This window comes from Etheostoma cragini, chromosome 5 (genome assembly GCF_013103735.1).
Source record: "Etheostoma cragini isolate CJK2018 chromosome 5, CSU_Ecrag_1.0, whole genome shotgun sequence".
NCBI lineage: Eukaryota > Metazoa > Chordata > Actinopteri > Perciformes > Percidae > Etheostoma > Etheostoma cragini.
In genome coordinates this window covers 19,952,827-19,976,409 of record NC_048411.1, presented here as the reverse complement: position 1 = coordinate 19,976,409, position 23,583 = coordinate 19,952,827, and the positions used below count along the sequence as shown (strand labels likewise).

The 23,583-nt window shown below is 39.6% G+C and overlaps 1 long non-coding RNA gene across 1 annotated transcript in view; it reads right to left on the bottom strand.

The window, feature by feature from the left end:
• Positions 1 to 9,158: 9,158 nt before the first annotated feature.
• LOC117944686 overlaps positions 9,159 to 23,583 on the bottom strand; it is a 41,561-nt gene continuing 27,136 nt past the window's right edge. The window contains exon 3 of the long non-coding RNA XR_004656632.1: positions 9,159 to 9,294. This is a non-coding gene — a long non-coding RNA (uncharacterized LOC117944686). The remainder of the gene's footprint in view (positions 9,295 to 23,583) is intronic.

Genomic DNA, 23,583 nt, shown 5'->3' with positions numbered 1-23,583 from the left:
TTAATGTGTTTGTTTAAACTCATATAACACGTGCCATGACAGGACTCCTAGCTATAGCCTACATGTAAAATACTGGAGGTGAGCGCGTGGAAAGGCTTCTTTTAGTTTTCTCCAGGAGATAGGAGCTACTATTTAAGTCAGCAAATGTTTCCCCATTGTTATTAAATTCCCATATCAAAATCTCAATTCTGGACTATTTCAATTAGTTAACAACCAGTAACCTACCTTAAGAAAAGGGAGACTTTCAGAAATTAACGAAAACATCTAGCCTATAAATTAAAATAGTAAACAAAAGCCGATTAGGCTACTCTTCGTAGCCTGTATTTATACAATATTGAGAGGAATAGCAGACTGAGTGTATTTTGTACATATCACAGTGTGGATTTAACAAGAAAAAAGAAAGATGTAGCCTAGGAGATGAGAAGCCTTGTAACGCAGGACTTCCTTCAGCACCTCGGAGTCCCACTTCCCTCCCATCCTTGGATCACAAACAAAACGAATATCGCCCCCATTCCCCCATGGCAGGTGATTTGTGGAGACAAATCGAGGAAATAAATAAATAAACTAGTACAGATGGATTTAAGCTCTGTTAGTGAACGGCCGCTTTACTCCCATCGACTTTTCATCAACGCGGGCGCAATTAAAGGTATTTAGGCCTGTTTGGTTCAAACAAAATCAGACGTGGTGGACTCTAAACGATTGTGCCCCTTTAGCAGTGGTCCATAAGTAGTTCTATTATACAATTAACAGGACAGTCATTGATCTGCGATCCACTCTTGCTTCTCAGACAGTGCTGGTTAGAGGGCTTTTGGCAGATGCCAGGGTGAGCTGGGTGAAAAAAAACACCACCTGGGACTAAATAGGTTTCTTTGCATCCGCACAAAGGAGGCGTCCGAGCGAGGACTCCCCTCTCCTTCTGCACCACACAGGAAGCTCATCTTTTATGCTCCTCAACCGCAATCTGCCGGGAAACAGGGAAGTAGCCTATATGTGGCACAACGTGAAAACCTAAGGAAATGGACTGGTGGATGGTCCACTGAGATGAGGAAAGATGTGACCAGCTCCCGAAGGTTCAGGTGAAGCAATCATCAGCAGCAGAAGGGGCTCGATTCGTTTGATTGGGACCATGGAGAGAGGAGAGGGACTCTGTGTGTTGGGAGTTGTAAGGCCAACCTTGCATGCGTTTGTGAAGGGCTTGAGCCAGGAGAGACGGTCTGTATGGCTTGGAAGCTGTTTGATTATTTTGTGTGTAAGCATGAAGACAACTGATGTCATGTAAAATAAATAAACAAAACTTAATTGTAAAAAATTAAATCATGAAGGTCAGAGATAGTTGTCATTTTTGCTAAGATACTAGCTCTTGTGCATTAATAAATATATGAATAATGCATAACTTATAATAAATATGTAAATCACGAGTAAAATATTCTCATTTAATTCTAATTCAGGATAATTTTGAGGCTTTTTGGAGGATTATCCAATTCATTATCTGAGTGTAATTTGACGAAATTATGTTTTTTTTTTACATTTAGTATTAGTAGTGGCAGTATGCAAGTAATAATAATATTACATAACAATAATAATAATATTAATAATATAATCGTGTTGCAATTCCACGAGATAATTCTACAGATATTGATTTCACAATAATAATAATAATAATGATAATAATAATAATAATGTATAATAAAAATATTACGATGAATAGGAATAAACCTAATAAATGCATATTGGATTATTATTGTTGAAAGTATTACTAGCTATGCATTTGAAGGCCAAAGCTTAACTCAAAACCATTAATTTGGACGTTCTGTTTACATAATATAAGGCACGTGTAAAAATCAAAAGGTTGTAGTTCTGGTTGACAGTATTTATCTGAAGACCTACATGATAAATATTGATATTGTGCTTTGTTACAGTGAAAAAGCCCGGATAGCAGACATCCCCTCAGCTGTCCGATGCTCAGGCTGTAACTTATTGCTGTAATAACAGGAAGCCACTTGAAATGGGTCTATGTCTCACTCAGCCTCTCTAACTGGACCGCATCAATCTTCCCCAGTAAAAACACACTCACATACAATCCTCTCGGGTTAATGCGGCGCATCTGAGTGCGGAACGGCTGTTTACACGCGACGAGACACTTTTAATGGAAGCGCACCAAAAACAAATGCAATTTTGTAGAGCAATTTCAAAGATCAAGAATTCCGTGTCCACCCTCTCCGCGTTTTTTTTTTCGAAATCAAAGTGCGGTAAATCCATTGCTCATATGGGCCTTTGCAGCACAAGTTAAAATCATACTAGCAACAGAAGGCAGATGCAGGATAAAATCCTTTATACCACCGCCAAACTGTAACATGGCTCAGCAGGCGAGCTGGTTGTTTCTTATGGTCAGACCTTTTGCATCTGGTTTCACTCAGTTATAAAAATCTTAAAGGAAAATCGATTTTCCATCTGCAGCAACGGCTCTCTAACAAATCACACCGAATAGTTTTTTGTAGGTGATTTGATGACAGTCGGAGGAATAATAAGCAGACCAATAAGTGAGTTGCATTCGAGCTCGAGAGATGCAGAGAGAGGCGAGCCACAGACAGGCGAACCCATTAGAGGCTCCCACCTAACCTGGTTGCACCACCCCACGCATCTCATGCCCCAATTAGGCCCTGTGCCCTCCGCCTGGTCTCCCTTACTGCGTGATCTGGTGGACAGAGCGGTAATCACGGCTTCAAATAAAATAATCAGCAAAGAAGAGCGATTTCCTTAATGAGGAAGAAGAGGAGTGTGTCACGGAGTGTGTGGTGGGGCGTGAGTATGTGCGTGTGTGTGTGTGTGTGTGTGTGTGGGGGGGGGGGGGGGGGGGGGGGGGGGGGGGGGGGGGGGGGGGGGGGGGGGGTGTTGGAGGTGGAGTTATTAAAACCAATGAATGAGGTGTCATTAACACATGGTGTACAGAGTATCAGCAACTTAAAAAAAAATAAAAGTCCAATTATCAGCTGTTAATAGTTGACCCCATGCTCAGGTGTTCTATGTTTAGGCCACTTTGTAATGAAGATGAAACAGCAGTGTGAACAACCTCAAAAAGCTAAAGTCAAAGGCATATGTGGTTAATCAACTTTAAGTTCAACACATCATGCCAATCAAAATTAAACATACAGGTGAAATGTTTCAACATGTTTATTGATTAAACCTCCTAAAAGAAAAGTGCAGATGGACAGCATCACTTTCCCATGTTTTATTGGGTCCACTTCTGTAGCTCTTAGACATCTACTGTGGATTTCAGAGGCAAAATCATGAGTCTTGAGCCCTTAAGCCATTAAGAAATACACTTATCTACAACTCCGGGACAATCCTGGTTCACTCTGCAGCTGAATGCTAAAGGCCTCTATAGCGTCTAATAAAACTGTACCATATTTGTGCTGTTATGATGATTAATGACAAATAGCTTGTTCTTTACAAATAGACAATAATAATAGACAATTTAGCTAAAATTCTCTTGGATGATTGTGAGACTATAACGTCTGATAAGTCACACAATTGACTAAAAGGTGGCGGCACCAAAATATCACCATCACCCAGTCATTCTAAGTCTGAACAACAAAAGGCCGGTGGGACTGCTGATGCTGGGAATAAATATGCATGTACAACTAGGATATATAACCAAATCATAGATGTCTACTGTATAATAAGTTATCATATATCTCAAACTCAGAGGAGCTGGACCTGCCAATATATGGTGCCAAAACCCCAATTTTGGTAACTTACCAACTGTAGTTTCATTAGGATTTCTATAGCAACACATTTTCCCTCTGATAAAAGCTTGTATCCACATGATTATCAGCCTTGTTTTCATTATTTGTCACTACTGGCAGCAGTATAAAGCACACAGCTTGAATGCTTTTTTCAGTGTTAATTTAATTTGTGTGCATAAATACCTATCTTAACTTAGTCTTGCTTTGCAAGACCTTCCTCAGCAGCAACACGGAGGAGAGTCTGGCTAGTCCACACAGCATTACAGGATAGGAGAAAAACGTACTCTGGTTTATTGGAATTTCTTTAAACCAATCACAATTGTCATGGGCGACGCTAAGCACCGGGCAGAGCCATGGTGCCGCTGCAAAATAACCATGGGAAGAAACTTGTTTAGGTGGAACGTGTACGTTTAAAAGTTGTTTTAGTCATGCAACAGAAAATTCAGATTGGAAATATGGTCTAGCTAGCTGTCTGGATTTACCCTGCAGAGATCTGAGGAGCAGTTAACCATAGTACTCATAAATAAACTGTAGTTTAAAATTCCAACAAAAACAAAGTGGAAAGTACCGGACATCCGACCGAAGAGAGAAAAATCTGGCGGAATTTCCGGCGGCAACATATTTATCCCAAAAGTGGAGCATCGTGCATATACCCTAATCTTAATTTAATCACATTTAAAACAGGAGCAACAATATGTCACTAATAAAACTGCTAGAGCATCAGGCATTGCCTGTAATCTGTTGTGTGTACAGTCTGACATTAGTCATTTAGGCTTTTCCAGCGGTCTACAGATCTAATTCCTTTTCCTCACCGACACCTTGACTTTCCCTCCAGTTCTGCTTCAGCTATTAGAATATGTTCTTTCTTAAGTCCGGTCATTAGTTAGGTCCATTACTGTGGCTCCATCATTAGGAAGCTTTAATGCATCATTGAAGGTAATGAGTGCCTTACATTACAGGTGCCAGCGAGCCTAAGACTCACTGTACGAGACTCTTTTTCACACTACAGCATGAAAACAACTCCACTTTTATTCATTTTACCCCAAAAATCTGTCAGAGTGAGGTAATGGAGGCACAGCAAGGGCTAACCAGTGATCTGATGAAAAAGTGCATGCATTGGGAAAGATGTTATTTACATAATAATACCACAGATTATTTGTGAGGAATGTAGATTAAGTAAAAGATCACATCATTGATAGTTCTAGATAGTGAGAATAACTTATCAAATTTACGCAAACAGGTATACATACATAGATCCATGCATTCTCCCTCACACACTTGTGCTCCTAAAATACCAGATAAAGGGGAGGACTTGGGTCAGTAGTGTCTCTGAGTAGCTTGAAATTAGAAACATGTGCTGGTAATTATCAAACTGCTGCAAAGCCACGTCATGCAATTTAATGCCTCAGCAAATTAAAGAATAAATGGGATCAGTCTCTTTGACCTTGCTCACTCTGACTTGCCAAACTTGATCTACCTGATACTTCAAGTGTGTGACTTGCTCACTCTGAGACATATACAGACACACACAGACACACACACACACACAAGCACGCACACATACGCACATACTCGCGCTACTGTGGAGAGACAAAGAGAAAAATACATGTGCACATAAACACATCAGAAAAATTAGCTCTATAGTTGATTGTATGATGATAATAACAAGGTAAGAGCAATGCAGTAAAACCTATAAAATTAATGGAGAGAGCACGCACGCACACACATACAACTGCACACACGCACGCACGCACGCACACACACACACACACACACACACACACACACAGCATTGCTCTGTTGTCGCCTCACAGCTTCTACGTGTTTTCTGCTTGTCTCTCACTTCCCAAATCCCACACTTTCCCATCCATCCATTCTCTTTATCATCTTCTCCTCCCTCTCTTTCTCTCTCCTACTCTCCATCCACTTCACCACATTTCTGGAGCTTTTTTGCTACACACACACTACCCCTCCCAAGATTAATTGATCATCAATTTAGCTCTAATTTGGACCAAGTCAGCTGGTAAATGGGGCAGTTTTCCCTGATTGTTAGTGAAATGTGTGCAAGTACATTGATAAATTTTGATTATTTATCAATTACAACCAAATGAACTAAATCTATTGAATAAATTCTAGCCTGATTGCCATAATAGAGTTTGAAAATATGGCTATTGATAATGATTTTGGCTAATAGTCTCTTCCGGCCGTGGTTGCCGGCTTGTCGGAATGACAACACAAAACTCATTTTTCACAGAATCAGCTGAGTGAGTTCGAGGCCCATCTTTCATTAATCAGTCACATTACGGAGCTGATACAACGTAATATGCTACGCTTTCCTCAGAAAGACTCAAACACTTTGTCATATTTTATGTCAATTACCAGTCATTTCGTTGTGTTCCATCAAGACATCATGTAATAGTTAACATATGCTAAGGTAAAGCTCCCCTGTCCCGCCCTCCGCGAGCTCCATTGGAGGATGCTATCTCTGTGTTTGAGAAGAGACAGGGGGCCGATGATGAAACAGGCCCTGCTCTTAATTTCTTATTTTCCTGAGCTAAGGCGCTTATGGGAAGGGTGGAGCACTGGCATATTTAAATGGACCTGCCACCATGTTTTCCTAAAGTTAATGGAAAAGCAGCTTGCTGGAAAATAGGATAGGGAAAATTGGAATTAGGTTCAGAGGCTTCCACACAAAATAACAAGGGATTATTAGGAGCCAAGGGCACATTTTAGCACAGACATACAAATTAGGCTGCTATATTGTCAAAGCCTCACAATAAGAACTAAAAGTAATCTTTTAGTTATTTATTTACTTATTTATTTATTTATAAGAGAGGTGTGTGACACAATGTCTTGGTCTGAAAATGCATTAAACAAACAAAAATGCAAAAATAGATATAAACCATGTAGAAATGATAGCATGGAATGCTCTGTTCTGTTAAATGATTTGAACTTAAAGGGGTCTTACCTCTGCAGCCTGGCCAGTGGGAGAAAAAGAAAGGAACTGAAATAACTGCGATATCAGCCTTCCTTTTTAATCAATGATATGAGCCCCTCTGCACCAATCATGGCTGCTGGAAGCAACTTAATGATCAGCATTTAGACTGGGCAGGTAAACCCCAGCACTTTAGAGCCAACACAGGGGCCAACTGCAGGTGAATTAACCCAGTCCAGATCTAATATGCTGTTGTCAGCTCTGGTTAGTTCATGGCTAACTGTGGCCTGTATTGGCAGTGGCATAGCATCCAACAGTGTCTCCCTCCTCCCTCATATGCCAGCAGGCAGCTATCTATAATCGATGGCCACTTTTAATTGGACAGGCTGTCTGTTAGTGGACACCGAAGCTTGTGCAGGAGGGGCAACACTGTATTTACCACGTTTATTGCGGATAAATAGGTCAGGGACGTTGGAGGTGTTTTCTGTAAAATGCCAATTAGGGCTTCTGCTGTTGACAATTCACACAGTGACCCTCAACTATTTCATATTATATTACAGTCATATATGCTGGGCTAGGCATGCAATGCTTTAGATTTTGGCTTATTTATTTGGGCATTTTTAGGCCTTTATTGACAGGACAGCTGAAAAAAATTAAGGGGAGAAAGAGGGGGAATGACACAGGGCGGAGTCACACCTGGGCCCGCTGCATCAAGGAGTAAACCTCTATACGTATATAGGCACCCGCTCTACCAACTGAGCAATCCAGGCGCCCGATGCTATAGATGTTATGTAACAATATATTCATCAATATATTCTTTTCCATTATTTCTCTGGTGCTGAGACTCTGCCCATAACAACTTCCTTATTGTTAAATTATTGCAAAGGCAATGACATTACATTAACTCTGTAAACAAGAAAGAAAATTTAACAGTTCCAGTGCTAAAAGAATAAAGAAACCACCATTAACACAAATGTAATTTAAGCCTAATAGAACTGAGTGGATTATTATATTTAAACACAAATCATTTTCACTCTTCTAAAACTATAGGTAGATTGGTGCTATTGAATCACTGCAGTCTGACAGAAATATCTTCACTAATATTGTCGATAAATGAAATCAGACACTAGTAGCCTCGTTTCTATACTGAGGTAAGGAGGTCAGAAAAGAGGAGAAATGTGAATTAATTCTCTTTAAGCCGGAACGACCTACTAATGCTGGGTTAAAAGGCTTTTCATTCCGTATTCACATACTATTCATTATTTCCAAAATGAACTCGGCAGAATAGGCTACACTGCCTTAACTAATATGTCTAAGTGACTTTTCCTTTATTGTGCCCCTTGATTTGAACCTTTGAGGTGCAGGGGCCAGGGCAGAGTTAAAAATATCACCCAGATATGTAGCTGCATATATTTAAAATGGTCCTACATGTTATTTAGAGTAGCAGAGGCACCATATGATGAACAATTCCCTAACAGTTGATGATTGCTAACACAACTCCCAAGCCTCTACTCTGCTCTATTTTATTATCAGAATACTATTTTTTAAAGCTACAGATTGCCAGTGATGGGAGAAGGCTGGAAGCAAGAGACAGAGGGCCACCGGTAGACATGCTGCTTTTGGCGCAGCCTCTAATTGATATTGAGCGAGCTGCTGGTGAGGAGCACACAGGGCCACTGCTGGCTAATCTATGCTTTAATCAGCGTGTGTAATGAGATTGGTGGCACGCTCAGAGAGAAAAGAGACTTACAAGCAACGTCTGTCAAGGTCTGGGGGAAAATATTGGCTCTAATTGTCGTGATTAAAGAAAACTAGAAGACGTTGAGCTGTTTTAAAAGGTGTGAGGGAGTCTGCTTTCCTTCAGCACCACCTGAGCTGAGTCCTCAGGCGCTGTCCAAGTGCTGAAGTTGTAGACGCAGGTAACTGAAACAGAGGTCCTATAACTGCTTTTGCAGGCCAGTAGTGAACATGAAAACCTTATGTGGTTTATGAAAACCTGATCACAATTCTTTTGAGGTAAGGTAATTAGTGAATGGGGCTGCTATTGTATCGGAACAATCCGTACCAAAGGGAGAGGCAGGAGGAGAAGCAGGAGAAAGCCAGGCCGCAGACTGAATAGCAAGCGGAACATTACTGAATGTGTGTGTGGGAACACTGTCTGACAATTAACAGGGCATCAGAGATGATGCGCATACTCGCTCACATGCATATACAAACGTCTCCATGCATGCACACATCACACGATACAACCTCGCTCTCTCTCTCACACTCACACACACACACACACACACACACACACACACACACACACACACACCCCAAATGTACCAGTGTGATAATAAAATTAAAATAACTGAGCAAATGTATCAAACAAGAATTTAAAACAAAACAAATCATTTTGAGTGAGTGAGTCTGTATTGCATGTTTTCATTGCAGGCCATCTTAGAAAGAATGGAGAGATAGAGGAAAAAACAGCGCAGGGCAGCCAAGCGCCATTTTACACCCAGAGCTTCAGCAAAGCTGTCTGACAGTCTGCCTGCGGCTGAGATTAGCCTCATCTATCCGGTGTCAGGGACGGTCGTGTCCAGAAAATCACAGCATAAATGGGTCTGACTGAGGTGTGTTTGAGAGGGATAGAGAGAGAGAGAGATAGACAGAAGGAGAGGGAGAGGGGTCAATGGATTACTCATATAAACAAAAGGAAATATACTGCGGTGGTGTTGGAATGTGCAGGGAGGGTTGGGATGAATTGGGTTTCCATGTGACAGAAACAGAGTACACTGGTCTTCTCCGACCGAGTCCACTTCCTGTCCCCTGTGATAACACTTTGTCCTTTCATCAATCACACCAGCATGAACAATGCAGACACACACACTCGTAACACATTATTGTGTATGCTAAAGAAAGCAGTTGATGTGTAAGCAAAGTTTGTATTTCAAATAGATAGTTTGTTTTAATTTTCACGTAAGTGAAGTGGGATCTCCCTCCCAACAAATGAGTTACCCACTAGCCCAAGAAAGTGACAACTTCTCTGACAAAATGATTGATAGCACAAACTGGAAAGAAATCATGGCACTTTTTAAAGGTTAGAAGGCACCTGCAATCATTGGCTGACAAAATGATTAGACTTGCACATAGTGGATCCCGTAAATTTAAGAGATAGCTTGCTATTGTTGTAACCTTACATTGTTTCGTCTTATTTAATGACAATATTTAAATAAAATTGTATTGCATTTTTTCTTATTTAACTACAATCATCTGCAAAATGAAGACTGTACAGGGAAATTAGATGCTATAAAAAGTGAAAATATGTGGAAAAAAATATCATGGGCTATAGGTTAAACCTCATACTGTAAATACAACCTAATTTTACTAGCAGTCATTTTATTATATGCTATATATATTAATCAAACCAGTACTTTTACAGACAATTTTATTGTCATTCCAAAACTGTATGCTACTAGAAATAAATGATGCATAAAAGAGTTGTACACTATTTACCTTTATTTTTGTAATATTTTGCCTAATAAATTGGAAAAACTGGAGCGTTTCCTCTCTTTATCTGCGCTCCCTATTTGTAGAATGTCCGGCAGGATGGAGAAATGGAGATATCAAGAGCGATCGTATTTATGAGGCTTTCTGACAAATAGGTGCAGTTACGCTGTGCCGGCGCACTGCCTGTTTACATAGGGCAGCTCCATTTCAGCGCCAGGCGTTTATGGAGCGTATATGTGCATGCGTATTGAAGTGCATGCATGTGTGTATTGACGTGTATGTGTGTGTGTGTGTGTGTGTTTGTGTGTGTGTGTGTGTGTGTGCGTGGGGACCACAGATGGCCTGACCTTGGAGAGGGTCACCTGTGAGGAGGTGAGGCATTCCAGAGAGACAAACCAGAGCTTTGTAAACACAGACAGCTCCAGCAACCTTCCAACATGTGAAGCTGCTGAAGTTTTGAAGGTGACTGCTTGATTTTCTCTCAGGCATCTGGAAATGCCAACATCCAGTATGAACACTGTCTCTCCCGGGCTCCACTAACTGCTTATTATGGCTCATATTGGAACGACCCAGAGTTATTTCCTTTACAAATAAAGTGGCTTTGAAAGAGATTAGAGAAATATGTATGAATTTCAGCCTAATTTATTCGATCAGCCCACATTACAAAGCATCGTAGTGCTCAAATGTGATAACAAGTTTTCAGTTCCTTTCATTATGTAAGAGAAATTAGATCTTGATAGGATTTCACTGGGGCGCAGTGTTCCCGCGGATGAAATGTAATTTGTGGGGAGAATTTGTTGTATCTGTCACAAATATTCCCAATTAGCCGCGTAATTATTTGAGGGTTTCTGCAATTACGGCTTAAACCAGTAAATTTGAAGCTGTAGCTGTCCCTAATTGGTGTAGATTTGATATTTTGCATATTTGCATAATGAGGAAATTGGGAGGAAATTGTGTTCATCCATTTGTGAAAAATTCTATGAATTTTATGAATCTGAAAGCCATCCCCTTGCGGGCGGTGACTTTGCCTCAGCTCCCAGAGGAAGCAGGGCGGGGCCGCGCAGGGCATGTTCACGTCTCCATGTTCGCTCAAGATGCACTCAGGGTGAACCGAAGAGCTTTACAGTACTCTCTGCAAGAAATGTTGGAGGAATCCATGCATCGTGAATAATATGGTATAAAAATATTTTGACTGATATTCAGTCCAACCCATAAAAGTGCAATATTACTGCAGTGGGACGAAGAAGAATATACATTTGTGATGAAATATATGTAATGGAATTTACTTTAGGCTCTGATCACTGATTTATTAAGCATTAGCAGAAGGGTCATGGTTATCTTTTTAATTTTCCATCAGTTAACAAACAATATGGCTGTATGGTTTTATTAAGAAGTCTTTGATTTTGTCATTAGGTTTATATTAGATAATTCATTCAGATTGGTCTGTGAAACTTAATTATGCATTATCACAGTGTGCTGATTGATATTGAGAAAGCTAAGTGTTCTATGTAATTGGTAATAAAGACTGTAATTTTAGAAATTTGTCCAATCAGTAATGATTATGAGCCTTTGAGTAGGTAATGATGTTAACCCTAGTTGCCTCTTACACAGTCCACCTATCAAATATTAAATATAATAAGCTCTACAAAAGGAGGAAATACCCTGTTCACACACATTAACAATATACGTATTTGTAGTTTCTAAAGTTAATGAAAACTTAAAAAATTAGATCAAGAAGCCAAACCTCAGGTGCAGTAAGACACTTCCCTTCTGAGGGGTTTCTTTGATATAATATTACATGAAGGGCCCACCTGGTCATAGTGGTGGTGGAGTGAGTGTCCTCATGATGTAAGGGCTATAGCCCGCTGAGAGCCGTATATCAGAGAGCAGTAAAAGAGAGACGCTAAGAGCACTGATGAATGTCTGAGAGATAGATGTGTTAAGTGACCTTGGTACATTACACTCTCCTTCAAAGCGGGTGCAATGAAGATTAGTATAGTCTTATCTTGTCACACCAAGTGTGCTTGTGTGTGTATGTGTGTGTGTTTGCAGTCTTTAGGCTACCACGTTTCCAAAAATTGCTTGCATTTTTACAGGAACGATAGCACTTGGATATCAATGTGTTTACAGGTTTTGTGCTTTTGAACTTTTAGTTTTTTCCCCTTTTATGTATATGTACCATATGGAAATTCATTTTATACATTAAGTTTTTTGATCATTTTCACTATCAACTAATCTATGGATTATTGTTGGTCAATTGGTCTACAAAATGTAAAAAAATAGATGCTCATCGTAACTTCTCAACAGTCCAAACTCCAAATGTTTTCAATTTACAATAATACAATACAAAAAGCTGCAAATGTTTTAGAAACCGAGAATGTTTGGCAATTTGGCTTAATAAATAACTGAAACAAACATGATCAAAATAGTTTCAGATTCATTTTCTCTCAACTAATTGTTAAAACTCTATATGAATGTTTAGCTTTTTTTAATCGCAGGATAATGTGGAAACTCAATACAAGGTTGTAGTCTCTAAACAGACATTGAGGCTATCTAAGATTGTTACTGTTGCTATTTGAACATAACATTTGGCTCATGGAGAGAAACAAATTTGGATTGAGTTTGACCCTAAATTACTGCGAGTGGGGCTTTAAATAAGAGGGAAGAAAGCAAGTCAAAACTAAACCCAATCACGTTGATTTATGGGAGGGATATCACACAAAATATCCTTCTTTAATATTCGCAGGCAGCTCATAAAATATGCTGCATTTTAATTTCACCATTTCATGGGATATTAGACCATAATGACCACAGTCCACCCCTCTACACCCCACAGCCCTACAGGCTACACACACTTACACCTCAACCCCTGGGCAGACCAGTGTGGGGGCAAATTTATAGGTGAAAATGAAAGGAAAGCTTAATGTAATGGCTCCTTACAGCCACAAGATATTTTTCGCACCATCACACCATTGCTTGAGAAAGAGGAAGATTTGGAAACAAAAGGAATGTGGATTAAAGGAGAGCGGGTCAAAAGGGAGTGAGAGAGAGGAAGGAAGAGGAAAGTAGATAGAGGCTAAACACATCAACACAGGGATTGGAGGGCTCAAAGCACACATTCAGTTGTTGTTTTTTCAGGGAAAAAACAACAGCAGCCATGAATGTGTTCCCAATGAATCTACAACTACAAGCCTGAACAAATAGAATCACACACACACACACACACACACACACACACACACACACACACACACACACACACACACACACACTCACACAAACACAGCAGCTAGAACGGCAACAGCAGCGGCAGCAGCAGCAGCTGAATCTGGCGTATTCTACTCTTTGAGTTAATAGGAATAAAATACCTCAGTGGATGAGTGCAGATGTGTTTGATACAAATAGTCATTTTCCTATTTGCTGCCTCATTGGGCATGATGAATGATGGAAGTCATGGAGGCGGTGTGATAAATGGCAGCACCTTGGCTCTACTGCATGGCCTATTGATTCTCCTTCTTTATTACCCCTCCAACCCAGCTGGCTGCTCTGGCTTCCCCCCCTCCCTACATGGGCGCACGCATGCGCACGCACACACACACACACACACACACACACACACACAACAAATACAAACACGCCATGTGCTTGGTGAATCCGCACACACACAAAAAGCATGCAACACATGCACATTTGGAGATCCACAGAGCAATGGACAGTGATGAGAGGCAGCAAGAAAAAGAGGCAAAGAAAAAGCAATGAGAAAGAAAGGGTAAAGACAACATAGCAGAACTGTGTTTTCATGTTTGGTTTAACAAAGCCATGAGACAGTTGCCACAGATGAAAATCTACATGAAACACAAACCCCCAAAAGATCTAAGAGGACACTAAAACATACAGATGACTCAATTAAAGTGTTTTGTGTAGGTGATTTAATCTTCCTGAAAACGTTTAATTCATTTATGAAGCCCAATCTGTCAAAGACTGAAAAGTTTGATGAGGGATTGGCCTGTGTGTACAACGCCATCAGTCACACAGACAAAGCAGGCAGGATAAATCAGTGATATGACCATCTACTGAGCTCTTCATCATGAGGTAATGAGGGTAATATCCTCCTCTGCACAGTAACATCCAGGCAGGTTTCAAATAGACAAACAGACGAGCGCTGACTGCCTCAACTCTCTGCTGTGCATATTCACACACACACACACACACACACACACACACACACACACACACGCACAAACACACACACACAACAGCGGTAGAGGGATGTTTGAGAAGCAGTGACAGCCTTGTTCTTTGTGACAATATTTCACAAAGAACAAAGGTGAGCCAAGGAGGACTACTTCCTGTTGGACAGCAGGAAGTGACACAGGTCAGAGGGAACAGCCGAGGAGAGATAAGGCCTGTCAACAACAAATCAAGGTAATGTCTCTATCATCGCCTTTCAAAAAAAAAGAAAATACTGTTTTTTTTTGGCTTTATCTCTCCAAAGGTGTCCAAAGAAACAAAGTGATCAAACGGAGCTGATCTCTCAGATTTCAATTTACCTGCTGCATCTCCTTGACCTTGAACCACAGAGATAATAATGCAGGGTTTTGGGCGGGTGATGAATGGTTTGTGTGAATGTGTGCACGTGCATGTGTCTCTGTGTGTGTCCATATCTAATTCACAAAAGCGAAAACAAATGGCGATGCAGTGAGACAGACAAACAGAGGCTTAGCACACACACATGATTAGAAACACCTGCTACTTGAAACGGTGTTGTGTAATGTACTAGATTGTAACAGAAATTGCTGTTTTGCAATTAAGATCAACTTTGTTTCATTAGGCTGCAGAATAATTGAATCTTTTTTTGTTCTTTTGGATTATGTCGCTTTTGACTTTTCTTTCTTCTTATTATTATTACTACTAATGGTTAAAAAATAATGAATGCTTTATAGAACATTCAGAAGCAATTATTAAGACTTGGCCAATGTTTTTTCTTCACTTTGGCATTTGCTAACAAACCATCAAGTCTACAGTATTTTAGTCTGTCAGTCAGTATTTATAGTCTCAATTAAAAGTCCTACAAAGAAGGTGTGACCCAGGTAATCCATTGTAAAAGTAAAAGCACTCAAAATGTTAAAAAATGTCTCCTGAGCGGTAAAATATTACATATCTTTGGATTATTATTACTGATGTATTATAATGCGTGAGTAGCATTTTACTGTTGTTGGTAAAGTTAGGGCTAATCTTAACGATTTTATGAGCTGTTGGTTGTTTAATCTATGGCATTGCATAATATTGTACACAATCATGTTTTGTGTGTGAAATTGAAATCTGTAAAGCTGTCCAATAATTGTAGTTAAGTAAAAACTACGGTGTATAATGTATTACCCTCTGAGTTATAGTAGATAAAGCAGCATGAAAATGGAAAAACTCACGTAAAGTACCTCCAGTGTACTCAGCCAAGTACATACATACTTACATCCCACCACTAATATTGATGTTTTTACAAAAATAGATTTCTTTAATTTACGTGGAATTAAAATTAAATATGTATTATTGTTGTTGTTGTTGTCGGTATAACTGTTATAACTGTTATTTTAATTGTCAATAATTTTATGCATTTTATTTTTTTACCTATTGGCAAGCCTAAAGTTTGTTGGGTTATTAATAGCCTAAAACAAATCTACGATGCATAAGTAAATATTTATTAACCATTAACAAAGCCATTCGTTACAATTTATAAACCCTCTATTAAAGGGTTAATTATTAGCAATAATCCTTTTCTGTAACATGTTACACCCTTTCCCCAGCCCCCACTTAGCATTTACAGGTAGTGTACGGATATATTATATTTGGTTTATAATGCACAATAACGTAGTTGTAAGCTGATATAAGAACTTGACGACATAGGTCAACGCATCTTGAGAAAGTTAGTCCACCCAATTTTTTTTTTAATGCAGACTGCATTTATGCTTACGTGTGTGTATGTGTGTGTCATGAGCATCTGCGTACACATGTGCAGGTTTGATGGCTTCTACCTCACGCTCCCTGCTTTTAAAAGTCCATTTGGACTCTTGCCTACAATCACCTTCTCGTTGTTGCTGTGGTAACGGAGCCAGGCCTAATTAGTATGCATTATCAATTAACAAACTTAATAGCCGGCAGATTGATTAGATCCTCAGTTATAGGGGCAGAACTCAGGCGAAACATGGAATGAAAAATAATCATATGCACAGGCTTACTTACTTACACTTACACACACACACACACACACACACACACACACACACACACACACACACACACACACACTCCCCCTCACTTGTGTAATTACTGTATGCATATGGCATTGAGTGGATTGGGAATGAGGCAGTGTGAGGTTTTAAATAGACCTTCAGCTTATAATGAGTCAGGCCGCCATGGCTAGTTTAGCTCCACTCTAATGAATGACAAACCTCCACTGCAAATGCATGCACACATATACACAAACAAGGAAACTGTTAAACAACGTATCAATACAATAGAACCGTGTGAGGAGAAACACATAGGATGCATCTTCTACACCCACACATACATCCACACATACACAATGCACACTGTTTATACACGCACACACACACACACAAACTCATATCCACACACACTGAGAATGTAATCAGGCGTTAGGTTTACCCTCCTATCAGTCTAATGGAGGTTAATGAATGATTAGGTCTAATAATTTAAGAGCGGAGCTCTAGCTTAGCCACACGATGCATCAAACGCTTAACAGAGTGAGAACAGCAAGAAACAAACTCCCCATCAGCGTTGTGGTGGTAATATGAAAGCAAAGAAGAAAACGTCAAAACAAAATACGGGTAAAACAGTATCATTAAATTTAAATCATCACTACATTAGAAATACTTATCTTGAGATTGTTCATTATTCAGTCTCCCAATGACACATTTATGTGTATGAATCTGAATTCACACGTTTGAATATAAAGTCAGAGAAATAAATGTGACTAATTGAGAAATGTTTCTGACAAGATTGTCTTGCAAGATAAAGAAAATGGATTTATTTTAAATGAAAACCTGTTTCCTCCTAAATGATCCAGATTGGATCTGGTCAGCCAAACTGCTGGCTTCATATTGTCATTGGGAATATAAACAATTATTACCAGCTCAATTAAAACAATAGATCTAAAATCAAAACGTAATCTCTACAATGCAAGCCATATACTGTGTATATAAATATAACTAGGCTATATTTTTAAATGACCAATAACTCAATTTGTTTTGGAATATTGATGGTTTGCTGGCATGTGTGCTCCTGGCACTCAGAAGAATGAAGATAGTGAAGCAACAGTCAATCAATCAGCTCTAGGATGTGGTTTCCTTCCTCAGTTTTCAGCTACTTAATGCAGGGCTACAGCACATAGGCCCTGTATAGAACCGGTGACCTACCACATCAGTGAAAGGCCAATTCATGGGCATTAAAATGCAAATGCACGCGTATTTCACAGTGTTAAATTTTATGAAGCATTTAAAGCCCCATCCCTCTAGTAGTAAATCCAAATGGTCTTATTTCCTATTCATAATATTCATACTCACCACCTCTAAGCAGTGACATTAAAATGTTTGCATCACCACCAACTTAGAGGTTGGAATTAAACCGAGTTTGGCAGTAATGACACTTATATATTTACACATAATCACACACAAAGACAACACATACACACTGTGACTTTATTGCAGATGTTCGCCTGGTCTCCCGTGCTGCATTGTGGCCCAGTTTGCAGCCATCTCTCCCTCTGATGTATAACTCGTTGTCCAAGCCTTAATGTTGATTTATTATCCATCCATAAATTAGAAAAATATGTTTGAGAATTCCGTGGCACAGCCAGGCTCTGCGGACCGTCTGGGGATTGGCTGACGTGTCAGAGGCGCATATTGGCTTGCCAGGCAGCCTTTTGTTTCCCTGCACCAGCAGGCATTTAATGAGTGCTGATGGCTTAAGGTAAATGTGTTAGGACAGACAGCAACAACAGCCACAAAAACAGCCTGCTACATAGGAGAGATGTATACCCACTAAACAGCAGAAACCTGCTCCTTTTCTTTCCAGACATGTTAAACAACATGATTTTCAATTAAAAAAAATGGACTGGCTTTTGTGAAGAGTCAAATAAAGTTTCACAAGCAGTTGACTATAAACCTGATGAGGAGTGTCTTTACACTACCTTAAAGACCACTTTGCTTATTTCACAAAGATTCAGCCTTCCATTCAGCAGTCTAATACATGCCTCTCCAGAGCCAACTCATCATATCAGCTCCAGTTGCAGCAGTATGAAAGCCTATTTTTCTCTTACCCTACTGTTATCAAATAAGGTTCATTATTACTGGTGACGATTCTCTAGCCAGACCTGGCTGACTTGTGTAACAACATAAATACTATTTTCTAATAAAGCCTCAGACATCTCTGGAGGTAGCATGTTGCAGCACAAACTAGTACTAAGTAATCATACGTCAAAGTTTAATTTTGTGACATAAAAAGATGCCATGAAGTACGCCGGAGCATCATTTCCTATTTATCCAGAACAGCCTCTAGCTCTTTGAGACACACTGTACAGTGCATAATCAACACACTGGAGACAGAAACATCATTGTCATCTTGTCTTGAGCTGACATTGTCACTTCATTGTCATGGCTGTTAGGTCTGCTGTGCTGATGTCCTGCTCTACTGTTTATGTTACAGATGTTGCAGTAATCAGAGCAGCAGCGTGTGAAGGACTCAGTCTGCAACCCGGACCAACATCTCGCCTGCAAAGGTCATTGTGGAAATGCTGGGTGATGGTGATGGCTGCAATGGAATGAGACATGGTTCCACTGAGATAACCAATTTTTCTCACATCAATACTGCTGCCATCAGTGGCTCTCTTAACTCTTTATATGCTCATATTTCTCCCTGACAACCTTAAAACACACAGAAATAAAAGCTTTACAAAAACTAAATAAAATTACTTCTTTGGATTTTTTTCTGCTTGCTGCTTTCATGTTAGAGTAGAATTCCGGACAATTCCAAAACGTAGCTCTGTTGTTTGTAAATTTGGATTGCTGTCAGTAGAGAGAAAAAATAAAACAATGGGTGCTGCCTAAACTGTGTTATCCTCCAGCTAGAGTTAGTACCCAACAGGATCAAACAGGGCAAGTTTTAAAGGTGTTTTTAGCCTCTAAACATGTTCAAAATGTCTTTAAAATGCCTACCCATGTGCAGTGAACATAGTGAATCTGACTGTTGTAGATGTGAAAGAAATGCATGGAAGTTGTGCTAATTTGGCTCCGTTTAGTTCCTGTGTTGATACTGCAAGGAGTGCTTAGGGACCGTCTACAAACTACAACACCGGAAAAAGATACAAACATATCTTCAAAATTAAGCATCTGCTTGTTTTTTTTAAGTAATTGCTGTAGTACAACTAGCAGGATACAAGTTATAATTGAGGTTTATAGACACTGCCTTATTTAATCATTAAATTGACAGCCTACATTTAAAAAAAAAAATCTCTTTTCTGTGTTGTAGTTTGTAGACGGTCCCTAAGCACTCTAACTGCCGTGTCAACACAGGAACTAAACAGAGCTGAATTACCACAACTTTCATACATTTCTTCATTCATCTACAACAGTCAGATTCACTGTGCTCACTCAGAAGGAATCACTGCACATTGGTAGGCCTTTTAATGACATTTTGAAAATGTTAAGAGGCTAAAACATGTTTAAAACTTGCCCTGTTTAAACCTGTTGGGTGCTAACTCTAGCAGGAGGATAACTCGGTGTAGGCAGCACCGATTGTTTTTGTTTTTCTCTCTACTGACAGCACTCTAAATGAACAAACAGCAGAGCTACATGTTAGAATTGACCGGAATTCTCCTTTAAGTATCTTGTCTTGGTGGCTCAGTGCAATATCAGGAATTCAGTTGAACAATTAAAAGGACAGTAAGGCCCTCATGTGTGCTGAATGTTTATTAATAATTCATTACATTATTTTAATCATCTTATTAAAAATGTTAACCAATTACACTGGTTGTCACAACATTATCTGGCCAGTTTACTCTCAAAATGGCTTTATCTAATAGCTGGGATTTTGAGTGCCTTTTCTCATCTAGAAAACAATGAATCTTTCTCGTAGAAACCCAAATCAGTGAATATGCAATTTCTCTTTTGATACCAGCCTGGGTTGAGGAAACAACTGTCGTTTTTTGGGGGAAAATAATGCCTGTGAGGCACAGTGAGAGCATTTATCCAGGGCCATAATGGGGTGCTGAGTTGCTAGTAGCGGCCATTGTTTAATGATCTCCTTGGGCGCTGGGAGTAAACTACTGCGGTAATCAGAAGGGTAAACTCAGCTATATTTCAATTTGGAGAGCCGCTCTTCCGTTCAGAGAGGCCGCTCTGAGACGATAAATAATAGGACTATTTAGCCTATCCCACAGGCTGCCTCTCCAACACCTTCCCAAACACACACACACACACACACACACACACACACACACAGACACGTCAGCCTATAACAATTTATGTCCCTTCCATAAATCAGCCCCACTAAAAGCGGGTGATTAGCAACATCATTTAGCCCCTAAAACCCAAACAGCGACAATTGTTTCCTTCCCTGTTTCAGGGAGAAGATGGAGAGATGCACAGATGGTAAATTGGTTGGAGGGGAATGAACTGTAGCTGGATGACTGGACTTGGGGATGTAGAAATAAATTCAATGCAGGTTTTAGTTCAGGATTTGAGATTATCTAGGCTATTTATTGTGGCCAGTGACGGTTTTGACCTTGTAGATTACAACATGATCACTGGTGAGATGACAGTGTCCTTCATGAAGTATTTGGTTGTTTACAAAAGGATCACCACTTTTTTATGGGGAGTGTGGATGTAAATATGCAGACTGAAAATAATCAGTTGAATCAAATACTTCCTAATTTTATTTTATTGTAGTTTATTTTTACCTCTATTTCCACGTAAATAAATCCATGTACAGTTTAAATATAATGGTTATAAATAGGAAAGCAAAGACAATTGCTCTTCTTTATTTCTAGAGCAAAACAACTTGACCTAATTTATCAAAATTATGCAAATGTTTTATTGTGAAAACATCTTTAGTGGGTAATATCAGTACTTTCAACTTTTCCAAATAGTTTATTATCTTCGGCTATGTTCGTTGAGGCACAAATTGACAACATTCAATTGCATAGCTCAGTTTGTCAAACAGACCACATGTCAACTGCTTGTGACAAACAAGCAGCTGACATAAATCATCTTTTAGTTATGCACCCAATCCCAGTCCTAGAATAATTCCTGGTACCTGTTGTGCGTTTGAATGTATGTTTATATCTTTCTATGTGGACAATTGCATTGTAATGTTCCTCTATTTTTTCTTATCAAGAGCTCAGTAAGCCCATATTATGATTTTTCTTTTCATCCACACATCAGCAGTGGAAGCAATCTTCTAATTATAGCCGGGCACCTCTACAGCATGAAACTCCTGGTGTTTGTTTTATGCTGAAGAATGTCATGTTGAGAAGTGGAAGACTAAAGCTCATAGTGGAAGCACACATTGGAAACAAAATAAAAACAGTTGACGGCGCCACACTGTGCTTTATGAATGCAATATATTATGATCGGAGTAAAGACTATGAAACAGGAGATAGTTTTTATGTATACACTGGCCTGCTATGCAGAATAAATAACTATTTACATTTCTACTATTTACTGTTCTATTTGTTTCTTGTAAGGTTTTTAAAAAGCATTGGAGCAAAACTAAGAAAATACTTTTTGCCATTTATCATTTGCATTGTAATTTTTTTTCTTTTTCTTAATTTTCTTTCAAAATTAACACAAAAGCACAGAAAACTAATTAAAACTGTAGTGTATTGTTATTGACTACTATGTTTGTGACAATAAGTTCTCTAAAATCATTCCACATTCAACTTGAATTAATCATATTTGTCCATACCATACATTATTTGTCCACTCAAACGAATCAAAAGAAGCAGTGGGTTGATTTAAAGCTCTAAAGAGAAATAAAAACTAATGTCCAGCCAATTATACACTAATCCTTTGTTTTTGTGAGAAACCAGCAACTTAAAAGCACCAATAACATCAAACCGATTAAGCAACCTAACCCCACAATTTTCTCATCTACCATCCGGCAACACTGTTGTACTGGTCTCAGAGGAGAAGGATCAGACGTGTGTCTGATGATGGCTTCCTAAAGAGCTTCAATTAATGGCCTGTCACTTATCATTAGAACTGCTGAAAGGAGGGACACCAGGGAGCACGATGCAAATAAAGGCACGTTTTAGAACGTCAATTCTAAAAGCACCCATCGACTCTCCATTGTTGCGATTGGCCTATGAGGCCCTCGTCCCTGCTGGCCCGGAGCCCTGCTGTCCCTCCTGGGGGATTAGAGGGATCTGGAGAAATTAGCCGTTTGGATGACAAGCAGAGGCCAAAGGACGAACGGGTGTTAATGTCCCCTTTTACAGGAACAAAAGCGGTGGGGATTTTAAATAACACATCTCCATTGCAGCCTGCGTCCACTCCAGTCACAGTGCGAGTGTGGTAGGTTACTCAGCATCGTAAATTGATTGAAGTCATGTGCTAGCAGAAGGAATTGGTTCAAGCCTCCGCCATCCTTCATCTGTGGGTCAGTAAATCCACCTTTTTCCATAGTTTTAATTTACATTTCTGGTGCCAATTTAAAAAGTGACAATACCCCAATATCGGGAAAATGTGTATTATGTCCCTCAACAATTTCTCTCTCAAAAACTGTGAATTAGATTTAAGAAAATTGTATTAGTAGCTTAAGGCACAAGATGTAAACATTCAACTTGAAGTTGTAAGGTTCCTAATGCCGCCCAACTATCTGTGGTCTGGTACTAGCAAGGATGTTTACTCTTGATTACAGTTTCAGACAGAGGCAGGGAGATCCTCAAAGAGAACATCCACAACAACATCCCCTTGAATGGGGCTCTGCAGTGCTGCTTTTGTCAATTACGCTTGGCCTCCTCATTGACAGCCAATAAATCATTCATTTAGAGGCAAAGCAGGGAGAGAATCAAACAGCCATTTCAGAGCCTGAGGCCTTTCACTGTAGTGGCTTCTGCAGGCCACAGATCTAATGTAGAGTGGCTAGGCTGCAGGCGGGTGGAAGGGCTCTTAAGAGACAGGAGCGCATTGTTGGGAGAGACGGGAAACGCTGCTCTCATTAGACCTGGAGCTGAAAACCAACCTGCAAGGCCTGCTTCAATTTACCTGCCCTGTGCTTGGAATAAATCATCCCTCTTCATATGTGTGTGTGTGTGTGTGTGTTTGTGTGTGGCATGCACACATAAAAACGTATAAACACATGTGCAACTGCTAACACATACAACCACTCATA